General features: G+C 47.9%; 3 non-coding genes across 3 annotated transcripts in view; all 3 read right to left on the bottom strand.

Annotated features, from left to right (window-relative positions):
- LOC148271705 (large subunit ribosomal RNA) overlaps positions 1-2023 on the bottom strand; it is a 4047-nt gene extending 2024 nt beyond the window's left edge. Inside the window, exon 1 of the ribosomal RNA XR_015825031.1 lies at positions 1-2023. This exon is cut by the window's left edge and continues 2024 nt beyond it. This is a non-coding gene — a ribosomal RNA (large subunit ribosomal RNA).
- A 324-nt stretch (positions 2024-2347) lies between these two features.
- On the bottom strand, positions 2348-2509 carry LOC148271706 (5.8S ribosomal RNA). Its single transcript, XR_015825030.1, has one exon. It is a non-coding gene; the product is annotated as a 5.8S ribosomal RNA (ribosomal RNA).
- Positions 2510-2797: 288 nt separating this feature from the next.
- Positions 2798-4737, bottom strand: LOC148271707 (small subunit ribosomal RNA). The gene has a single exon (XR_015825033.1). It is a non-coding gene; the product is annotated as a small subunit ribosomal RNA (ribosomal RNA).
- Positions 4738-10000: the final 5263 nt, after the last annotated feature.

Genomic DNA, 10000 nt, shown 5'->3' on the forward strand with positions numbered 1-10000 from the left:
GCAGCCGGGTTCCGGAACTGCAACCGGATTCCCTTTCGCCCGACGGGTGTGATATTATTATAATATAACTTTACACCATCATCAACATCGGATTTCTCCTAGGGCTTAGGATCGACTAACTCGCGTGCAACGGCTGTTAACGCGAAACCCTTCTCCACATCAGCCCTCAAGGACCTCGCTTGAGTATTTGCTACTACCACCAAGATCTGCGCCGACGGAGGCTCCAGGCGGGCTCACGCCCAGACCCTTCTGCGCACACCGCCGCGGCCATCCTACTCGTCGCGGCTTCAAAACGATCGCACGGCACGAGACCGCACGAACGTCCCGCTTGCCTGCGACGGTCGAGTATAGGCTGAACGCTACAGCGCCATCCATTTTCAGGGCTGGTTGCTTCGGCAGGTGAGTTGTTACACACTCCTTAGCGGATTCCGACTTCCATGGCCACCGTCCTGCTGTCATGAGCGACCAACGCCTTTTATGGTCTCCGATGAGCGTTCATTGGGCGCCTTAACTCGACGTTTGGTTCATCCCACAGCGCCAGTTCTGCTTACCAAAATTGGCCCACTTGGCACTCCCATCCGAGCTCCTACTTCATCTTCGAGCAAGAAGGAGATCTCACCCATTTAAAGTTTGAGAATAGGTTGAGGCCATTTCGGCCCCAATGCCTCTAATCATTCGCTTTACCGGATGAGACTGTCAGAATGGCGGAATAAATTCCGTCATGTTTCTCGAGCGCCAGCTATCCTGAGGGAAACTTCGGATGGAACCAGCTATTAGATAGTTCGATTAGTCTTTCGCCCCTATACCCAGTTCGGACGATCGATTTGCACGTCAGAATCGCTTCGGTCCTCCATCAGGGTTTCCCCTGACTTCGACCTGACCAGGCATAGTTCACCATCTTTCGGGTCCCAGCGTGTACGCTCTCAGTGCGTCTCGATAATCGCACGGGGGCTTTCTCGAAACGCCTCGGGAATGCGGCGGGGCGTCTGACGACGCCCGCGCATCTTCCCTGCGGCCGGCTCGAGGCCGACCTTTCACTTTCATTTCGCCTCTGGGTTTATCAGTGTTCCCAATGACTCGCGCACATGCTAGACTCCTTGGTCCGTGTTTCAAGACGGGTCCTGTGAGTGCCCAAAACAAAACCACCGCCGACCGGGACGCGTCCCGTCCGAGAGCGCGCCACTAGCCACGGACATCCGAAACGCGACACCCGCGACGCACTGGGCGCCGGGGGCCACGAGAAGGAAGCCGCTGTGACGCGACGGACGCCCTCCGAAGGGGCGGACGCGATCCTCGTTCTCTACCGTCGCTTTAAAACTCGCCCCGGCCGTGGACGCCGCGGCTCCGCCCCGCGGGCGAGGCGGGACAGCCGCACGGCGCATTCGACCGAGGCGCAACGGGTCGCGGTGTTATACTGAGAGAGAAGTGCACGCGCTCCGGGAGCCCGGCTGCGCACCCGGACACCCCCCGCCCCGACAACGAGTGCCGAAGGGCGGAGGTGTGCGCCGGGACGCGGGCTCCGACGGAAGACACGATGAATCTCTCCGTTCGCTCGTTTGAGTTCCACAGGTTTACCCCTGAACGGTTTCACGTACTCTTTAACTCTCTCTTCAAAGTTCTTTTCAACTTTCCCTCACGGTACTTGTTCGCTATCGGTCTCGTGGTAGTATTTAGCCTTAGATGGAGTTTACCACCCACTTAGGGCTGCACTCTCAAGCAACCCGACTCTGGGGAGAGAGACCGTCGCGGCCGGCTACCGTCACCACGGGCCTGGCACCCTCTGCGGGTAAGCGGGCCCCGTTCAAGATGAACTTGGACAGGCAGCCGTGACTAATGACCGCGCGTGTATATATTACTCTCCTCCCTAACGCTACATTTCCCGGCGGCCCGCCTGGGCCGCAGGATTCAGCGCTGGGCTCTTCCCGTTTCGCTCGCCGCTACTCGGGGAATCCTCGTTAGTTTCTTTTCCTCCGCTTACTGATATGCTTAAGTTCGGCGGGTGATCTCTCCTGATTTGAGGTCGACAACAAAAAAAAATTCATATATATATATAAATATACATATATATGAATAATGTAAACGCTCTCCGGTTTCGCACGGTACCCGCGCGCGACGCAGAGCGCGAAGAAACGCCCCCGCGCGCCGGCCCGTGAGGACCGGCGGCGGGTTTCACAGCGTCGTCGCTAGCTCGAAAAGCGTCTCGGGGGGACCGAGAGAGCGCGCCAAGTCAAATTTGACCGGACGTCCGTCCGGCGCTCGCGCGCCGGCGGACGACAGACCGGCAACACTCTCGCCGAATCTTCTCTCCGAAGAGAGAAGACGGCGAAGTCTGGTCGCATTGTGTGCGCGACCCTCAAACAGGAGTGGTCCGTCGACAAACTAAGTCTTGCTCGGACCGCAATGTGCGTTCGAAATGTCGATGCTCATGTGTCCTGCAGTTCACACTCTGACGCGCATTTAGCTGCGTTCTTCATCGACCCACGAGCCGAGTGATCCGCCGTTCAGGGTAATAGTGTTTTATGATATATATATATATATATATATATTGTTTATCGGTTGCGTTTTTTTTCTTTTTTCTCTATCGGAAAAAAAATTACATTTTTCACAGAATATAGCCGGACGCGGGAATCGGGCCGACAGACCCGCCTCCCGCGACACCGGCAGTCCGCGGTTCGCGGCGGCGCCCTAGGGCGAAATTCCGCCGCAGTGTTTGCTTATTTTGCGCTCTGCGCGTGTGTATAAATATATTTATACTATATAAAAGAATGAAAATTCATTTTATATTATATTTCACAGGAAATGATCCTTCCGCAGGTTCACCTACGGAAACCTTGTTACGACTTTTACTTCCTCTAAATGATCAAATTCGGTCAAACTTTCCGACGCGTCGGATGCCCGAGACGAGCTTCCGCGCACCAGTCCGAAGACCTCACCAAATCATCCATCGGTAGTAGCGACGGGCGGTGTGTACAAAGGGCAGGGACGCAATCAACGCGAGCTGGTGACTCGCTTTTACTAGGAATTCCTCGTTCATGGGGGAGAATTGCAAACCCCAATCCCTATCACGAAGGGGTTTCATCGGGTTACCCGGGCCGTTAGGCCAAGGAGGACACGCTGATCCCTTCAGTGTAGCGCGCGTGCGGCCCAGGACATCTAAGGGCATCACAGACCTGCTATTGCTCAATCTCGTGCGGCTATATATACCGCCGGTCCCTCTAAGAAGATTTTCATTGTACGCCGGTAGTGAAGACCGCGAAACACACTTCCGCGACGCGAACGCCGCAAGATGCGCGCCCGCGGACTCCTGTGATACCGGTTGCACGTCTATTTAATAGGCTAGAGTTACGTTCGTTACCGGAATTAACCTGACAAATCGCTCCACCAACTAAGAGCGGCCATGCACCACCACCCACCGAATCGAGAAAGAGCTGTTAATCCGTCAATCCTTCCAGTGTCCGGGCCTGGTGAGTTTTCCCGTGTTGAGTCGAATTAAGCCGCAGGCTCCACTCCTGGTGGTGCCCTTCCGTCAATTCCTTTAAGTTTCAGCTTTGCAACCATACTCCCCCCGGAGCCCGAAAGCTTTGGTTTCCCGGGAGCTGCCCACCGGGTTAAAATTATGAAACTTCGGCGGATCGCTGGCTGGCATCATTTATGGTTAGAACTACAGCGGTATCTAATCGCCTTCGAACCTCTAACTTTCGTTCTTGATTAATGAAAACACCTTTGGCAAATGCTTTCGCTTTAGTCCGTCTTGCGACGATCCAAGAATTTCACCTCTAACGTCGCAATACGAATGCCCCCAGTTGTCCCTATTAATCATTACCTCTGGTATCAGAAAGCCAACAAAACAGAACCGAGGTCCTATTCTATTATTCCATGCGTACAATATTCAGGCAAGTGTTAGCCCGCTTTGAGCACTCTAATTTGTTCAAAGTAAACAGCCGCGACGGCCCGCCTCGGCGCGCGGCCGCCCGCGAGGACGACCGCAACACACTGGCGGTGGACGCACCGGCGAGAAGCCCCGCAGACGTGCCTGTCGTACCGCATTCGGTAGACCGACACCGCAGGACACAATTTCAACTACGAGCTTTTTAACCGCAACAACTTTAGTATATGCTATTGGAGCTGGAATTACCGCGGCTGCTGGCACCAGACTTGCCCTCCAATGGATCCTCGTTAAAGGATTTAAAGTGTAATCATTCCGATCACGAGGCCTCGGACGAGTCCCGTATCGTTATTTTTCGTCACTACCTCCCCGTGCCGGGAGTGGGTAATTTGCGCGCCTGCTGCCTTCCGTGGATGTGGTAGCCGTTTCTCAGGCTCCCTCTCCGGAATCGAACCCTGATTCCCCGTTACCCGTGACAACCATGGTAGTCGCATAAACTACCATCGACAGTTGATAAGGCAGACATTTGAAAGATGCGTCGCCGGTGCTAGACCGTGCGATCAGCACAAAGTTATCTAGAATCATCTCGAATGGCGACGGACGGGGCGCGAACCCCGCCGCCGATTGGTTTTTGATCTAATAAAAGCATCCCTCCCGTTGCCGGTCAGGACCTCGTTTGCATGTATTAGCTCTAGAATTGCCACAGTTATCCAAGTAACTATGTACGATCTAAGGAACCAAAACTGATATATTGAGCCATTCGCGGTTTCACCTTAATTCGGCTTTTACTGAGACTTGCATGGCTTAGTCTTTGAGACAAGCATATGATTACTGGCAGGATCAACCAGGGAGCTGTTCATTTCTATATCGCTCCAGGATACGAAGGGCGTCTGAGGCGCGACGGAGTCACCCGCCGCGACACGCTCTTTATGTTCGCACCTATATAACTCACATTCTCGCTCGCTCGAGTTTGCACTCTCGCGATTCACGAGTCTGTTCGTTTTACTTTTAAATTCACTTTTTAACAAGTGAACGCTGGACCTGACGAGACGGACCACATGGATCTTCTCTTTGGCCAAAAATTTAATTCCCTTTCGTCAAATATTAACGTACGAGAGCGCACGCCTTCGGCGCGGCAATAGTGGGGACGTGGATTAGAATCCTACGACCGTTCTCGTTTTTGTTCACGGTGTTCTCTGCTTGCGCGGAACTCCAGAGTTTGTAACACGGGCGAAGTGCAATGCTCGCTCAGCCGCACAAAGGAGCTGAACGGCCACACGACGTTGATTTTCGCAAATGTAAAGCCGGCGCGGCATATCGGCCGCCGCAATGTGCGAACGCGGTGAAAAATGTATTTTAGCTAACGCCATGAGAGACGCGCATAATATACGTACGGCGACGGGTGTCGGCGTCTCGCACGCCGGGCCGCCAGCCATGCGGGGAGCCTACGCGCGTTTCAGGCGAAACGTAAATGAGCCGATGGGTAAAACGCGCGGTACGGTCGGGACTTGGCAAATTCTGCGAGATGATTTTATTTTTTCTTTTCTTTTTTCGTTTGAGAAGACGAATATGGAAAGAGATTATGATTGAAAAATTAGACTTATAATTTGGGTAGGAAATATTTTTGTTTTTTTTTTTTTTATTTTCTTTTTTTTATTTTTTTTTTTATTTCACATTCACATTTGGATCGGAAGGAGGGACGAAATAAAAATCGGCGGGGGTGCATTTCGGATCGTCGCTCAGTGAAGTAAACGAAAAATTTAAGTTTCACGCGGAGCGCGCTCGCGGCCGCCGCGAGACGTCTCGCCGGGAGGGGGCCTCGTTCTCGCATTAAAACTCGGCGAGAGGGTATAAAATATTTCTAAGTTTTTTTGTTTTTTTTTTTTTTTTTTAATTTCACATTCACTTTCGAATCGGAAGGAGGAACGAAATAAAAATCGGCGGGGGTGCATTTCGGATCGTCGCTCGGTGGAAATATTCGATAAACGAAAAATTTAAGTTTCACGCGGAGCGCGCTCGCGACCGCCGCGAGACGTCTCGCCGGGAGGGGGCCTCGTTCTCGCATTAAAACTCGGCGAGAGGGTATAAAATATTTCTAAGTTTTTTTGTTTTTTTTTTTTTTTTTTAATTTCACATTCACTTTTGAATCGGAAGGAGGAACGAAATAAAAATCGGCGGGGGTGCATTTCGGATCGTCGCTCAGTGAAGTAAACGAAAAATTTAAGTTTCACGCGGAGCGCGCTCGCGACCGCCGCGAGACGTCTCGCCGGGAGGGGGCCTCGTTCTCGCATTAAAACTCGGCGAGAGGGTATAAAATATTTCTAAGTTTTTTTGTTTTTTTTTTTTTTTTTAATTTCACATTCACTTTTGAATCGGAAGGAGGAACGAAATAAAAATCGGCGGGGGTGCATTTCGGATCGTCGCTCGGTGGAAATATTCGATAAACGAAAAATTTAAGTTTCACGCGGAGCGCGCTCGCGACCGCCGCGAGACGTCTCGCCGGGAGGGGGCCTCGTTCTCGCATTAAAACTCGGCGAGAGGGTATAAATTATTTCTAAGTTTTAATTTTTTTTTTTTTTTTTTAATTTCACATTCACTTTCGAATCGGAAGGAGGAACGAAATAAAAATCGGCGGGGGTGCATTTCGGATCGTCGCTCGGTGGAAATATTCGATAAACGAAAAATTTAAGTTTCACGCGGAGCGCGCTCGCGACCGCCGCGAGACGTCTCGCCGGGAGGGGGCCTCGTTCTCGCATTAAAACTCGGCGAGAGGGTATAAATTATTTCTAAGTTTTAATTTTTTTTTTTTTTTTTTAATTTCACATTCACTCTTGAATCGGAAGGAGGAACGAAATAAAAATCGGCGGGGGTGCATTTCGGATCGTCGCTCGGTGGAAATATTCGATAAACGAAAAATTTAAGTTGCACGCGGAGCGCGCTCGCGACCGCCGCGAGACGTCTCGCCGGGAGGGGGCCTCGTTCTCGCATTAAAACTCGGCGAGAGGGTATAAATTATTTCTAAGTTTTTTTTTTTTTTTTTTTTTTTTAATTTCACATTCACTTTCGAATCGGAAGGAGGAACGAAATAAAAATCGGCGGGGGTGCATTTCGGATCGTCGCTCGGTGGAAATATTCGATAAACGAAAAATTTAAGTTTCACGCGGAGCGCGCTCGCGACCGCCGCGAGACGTCTCGCCGGGAGGGGGCCTCGTTCTCGCATTAAAACTCGGCGAGAGGGTATAAAATATTTCTAAGTTTTTTTGTTTTTTTTTTTTTTTTTTAATTTCACATTCACTTTCGAATCGGAAGGAGGAACGAAATAAAAATCGGCGGGGGTGCATTTCGGATCGTCGCTCGGTGGAAATATTCGATAAACGAAAAATTTAAGTTTCACGCGGAGCGCGCTCGCGACCGCCGCGAGACGTCTCGCCGGGAGGGGGCTCGTTCTCGCATTAAAACTCGGCGAGAGGGTATAAATTATTTCTAAGTTTTAATTTTTTTTTTTTTTTTTTAATTTCACATTCACTTTCGAATCGGAAGGAGGAACGAAATAAAAATCGGCGGGGGTGCATTTCGGATCGTCGCTCGGTGAAGTAAACGAAAAATTTAAGTTTCACGCGGAGCGCGCTCGCGACCGCCGCGAGACGTCTCGCCGGGAGGGGGCCTCGTTCTCGCATTAAAACTCGGCGAGAGGGTATAAAATATTTCTAAGTTTTTTTGTTTTTTTTTTTTTTTTTAATTTCACATTCACTTTTGAATCGGAAGGAGGAACGAAATAAAAATCGACGGGGGTGCATTTCGGATCGTCGCTCAGTGAAGTAAACGAAAAATTTAAGTTTCACGCGGAGCGCGCTCGCGACCGCCGCGAGACGTCTCGCCGGGAGGGGGCCTCGTTCTCGCATTAAAACTCGGCGAGAGGGTATAAATTATTTCTAAGTTTTTTTTTTTTTTTTTTTTTTTTAATTTCACATTCACTTTCGAATCGGAAGGAGGAACGAAATAAAAATCGGCGGGGGTGCATTTCGGATCGTCGCTCGGTGGAAATATTCGATAAACGAAAAATTTAAGTTTCACGCGGAGCGCGCTCGCGACCGCCGCGAGACGTCTCGCCGGGAGGGGGCCTCGTTCTCGCATTAAAACTCGGCGAGAGGGTATAAATTATTTCTAAGTTTTAATTTTTTTTTTTTTTTTTAATTTCACATTCACTCTTGAATCGGAAGGAGGAACGAAATAAAAATCGGCGGGGGTGCATTTCGGATCATCGCTCAGTGAAGTAAGCGAAAAATTTAAGTTTCACGCGGAGCGCGCTCGCGACCGCCGCGAGACGTCTCGCCGGGAGGGGGCCTCGTTCTCGCATTAAAACTCGGCGAGAGGGTATAAATTATTTCTAAGTTTTAATTTTTTTTTTTTTTTTTTAATTTCACATTCACTTTCGAATCGGAAGGAGGAACGAAATAAAAATCGGCGGGGGTGCATTTCGGATCGTCGCTCAGTGAAGTAAACGAAAAATTTAAGTTTCACGCGGAGCGCGCTCGCGACCGCCGCGAGACGTCTCGCCGGGAGGGGGCCTCGTTCTCGCATTAAAACTCGGCGAGAGGGTATAAAATATTTCTAAGTTTTTTTGTTTTTTTTTTTTTTTTTAATTTCACATTCACTTTCGAATCGGAAGGAGGAACGAAATAAAAATCGGCGGGGGTGCATTTCGGATCGTCGCTCAGTGAAGTAAACGAAAAATTTAAGTTTCACGCGGAGCGCGCTCGCGACCGCCGCGAGACGTCTCGCCGGGAGGGGGCCTCGTTCTCGCATTAAAACTCGGCGAGAGGGTATAAAATATTTCTAAGTTTTTTTGTTTTTTTTTTTTTTTTTAATTTCACATTCACTTTCGAATCGGAAGGAGGAACGAAATAAAAATCGGCGGGGGTGCATTTCGGATCGTCGCTCGGTGAAGTAAACGAAAAATTTAAGTTTCACGCGGAGCGCGCTCGCGACCGCCGCGAGACGTCTCGCCGGGAGGGGGCCTCGTTCTCGCATTAAAACTCGGCGAGAGGGTATAAATTATTTCCATGTTTATTATTATTTAGTTTATGAATTATTCATTTATTTATTAGGGCTATGTATAGCGTGTGAGCTCGCCAATATATGGCAGTAAAATTTTTATTGTCTTTGAATTTCCTAGAGTTTTAACCATCGAAAAAAAAGAAGATTGCAAATAAAATCAACAGACAATGGAAATTTGATGTGTATTATTTTAATAGATTGTTTATAACAGAAAAATACATAGAGAAATATGCATTTTTATTTTTTGTAATAAAAACATAAAATTTCCATTGTCTGTTGATTTTATTTGCAATCTTCTTTTTTTTCGATGGTTAAAACTCTAGGAAATTCAAAGACAATAAAAATTTTACTGTCATATATTGGCGAGCTCACGGGCTATACTTACGCCATTTATTATTATTAGTTATTATTTATATCAGCTGGTCTCCAGCTGGTCCGACGGTGCGAGCGTCCACCTTCGCTTATGTTCAATGCAATTCGGACACTTGGCAAATTTACCACGTGTTTTACTTACTAACGGATATTGAAATACATTTTATTTATTTATTTATTTTATTTTGTTTATTAAGAAAAACAACAGCAATACAAAGAAATATACACAACATAATAAAAAAAACATAAAATAAAGCCAAATCAGTTTTTCACATAAATACAATTATAAAAATCCAGTTCAGTTAAATATCAATTATAGAAGTGCATGTGTGCGAGTTTTTTTTTGTGTGTGAGGATGCGTGTGTAAAAAAGTGGAGTGTGGTTTTGGTAGGTATGTGAATATGTGTGTGATTGTATATGGGTGTGAGGGTAGGTTTAAGGACAGGGTAAGTGTGTATTCGATATGAGTGAATAGAAACAATTAAAAATTATAATGTAAAAATATAAATATATTTTTTTTTATAACGAAACATAATTTTTTTCAAATAATAGTTTTTTAATTTGTAAATTATTTATGTAAATAATTAGAGTCCAGACCGTAAAAAATTTTACTGTCATATATTGGCGAGCTCACGGGCTATACTTACGCCATTTATTATTATTAGTTATTATTTATATCAGCTG

This window comes from Micrasema longulum, unplaced genomic scaffold (assembly GCF_059751315.1).
Source record: "Micrasema longulum isolate JH-2025_06_02 unplaced genomic scaffold, ASM5975131v1 h1tg002711l, whole genome shotgun sequence".
In the NCBI taxonomy this organism is placed as follows: domain Eukaryota; kingdom Metazoa; phylum Arthropoda; class Insecta; order Trichoptera; family Brachycentridae; genus Micrasema; species Micrasema longulum.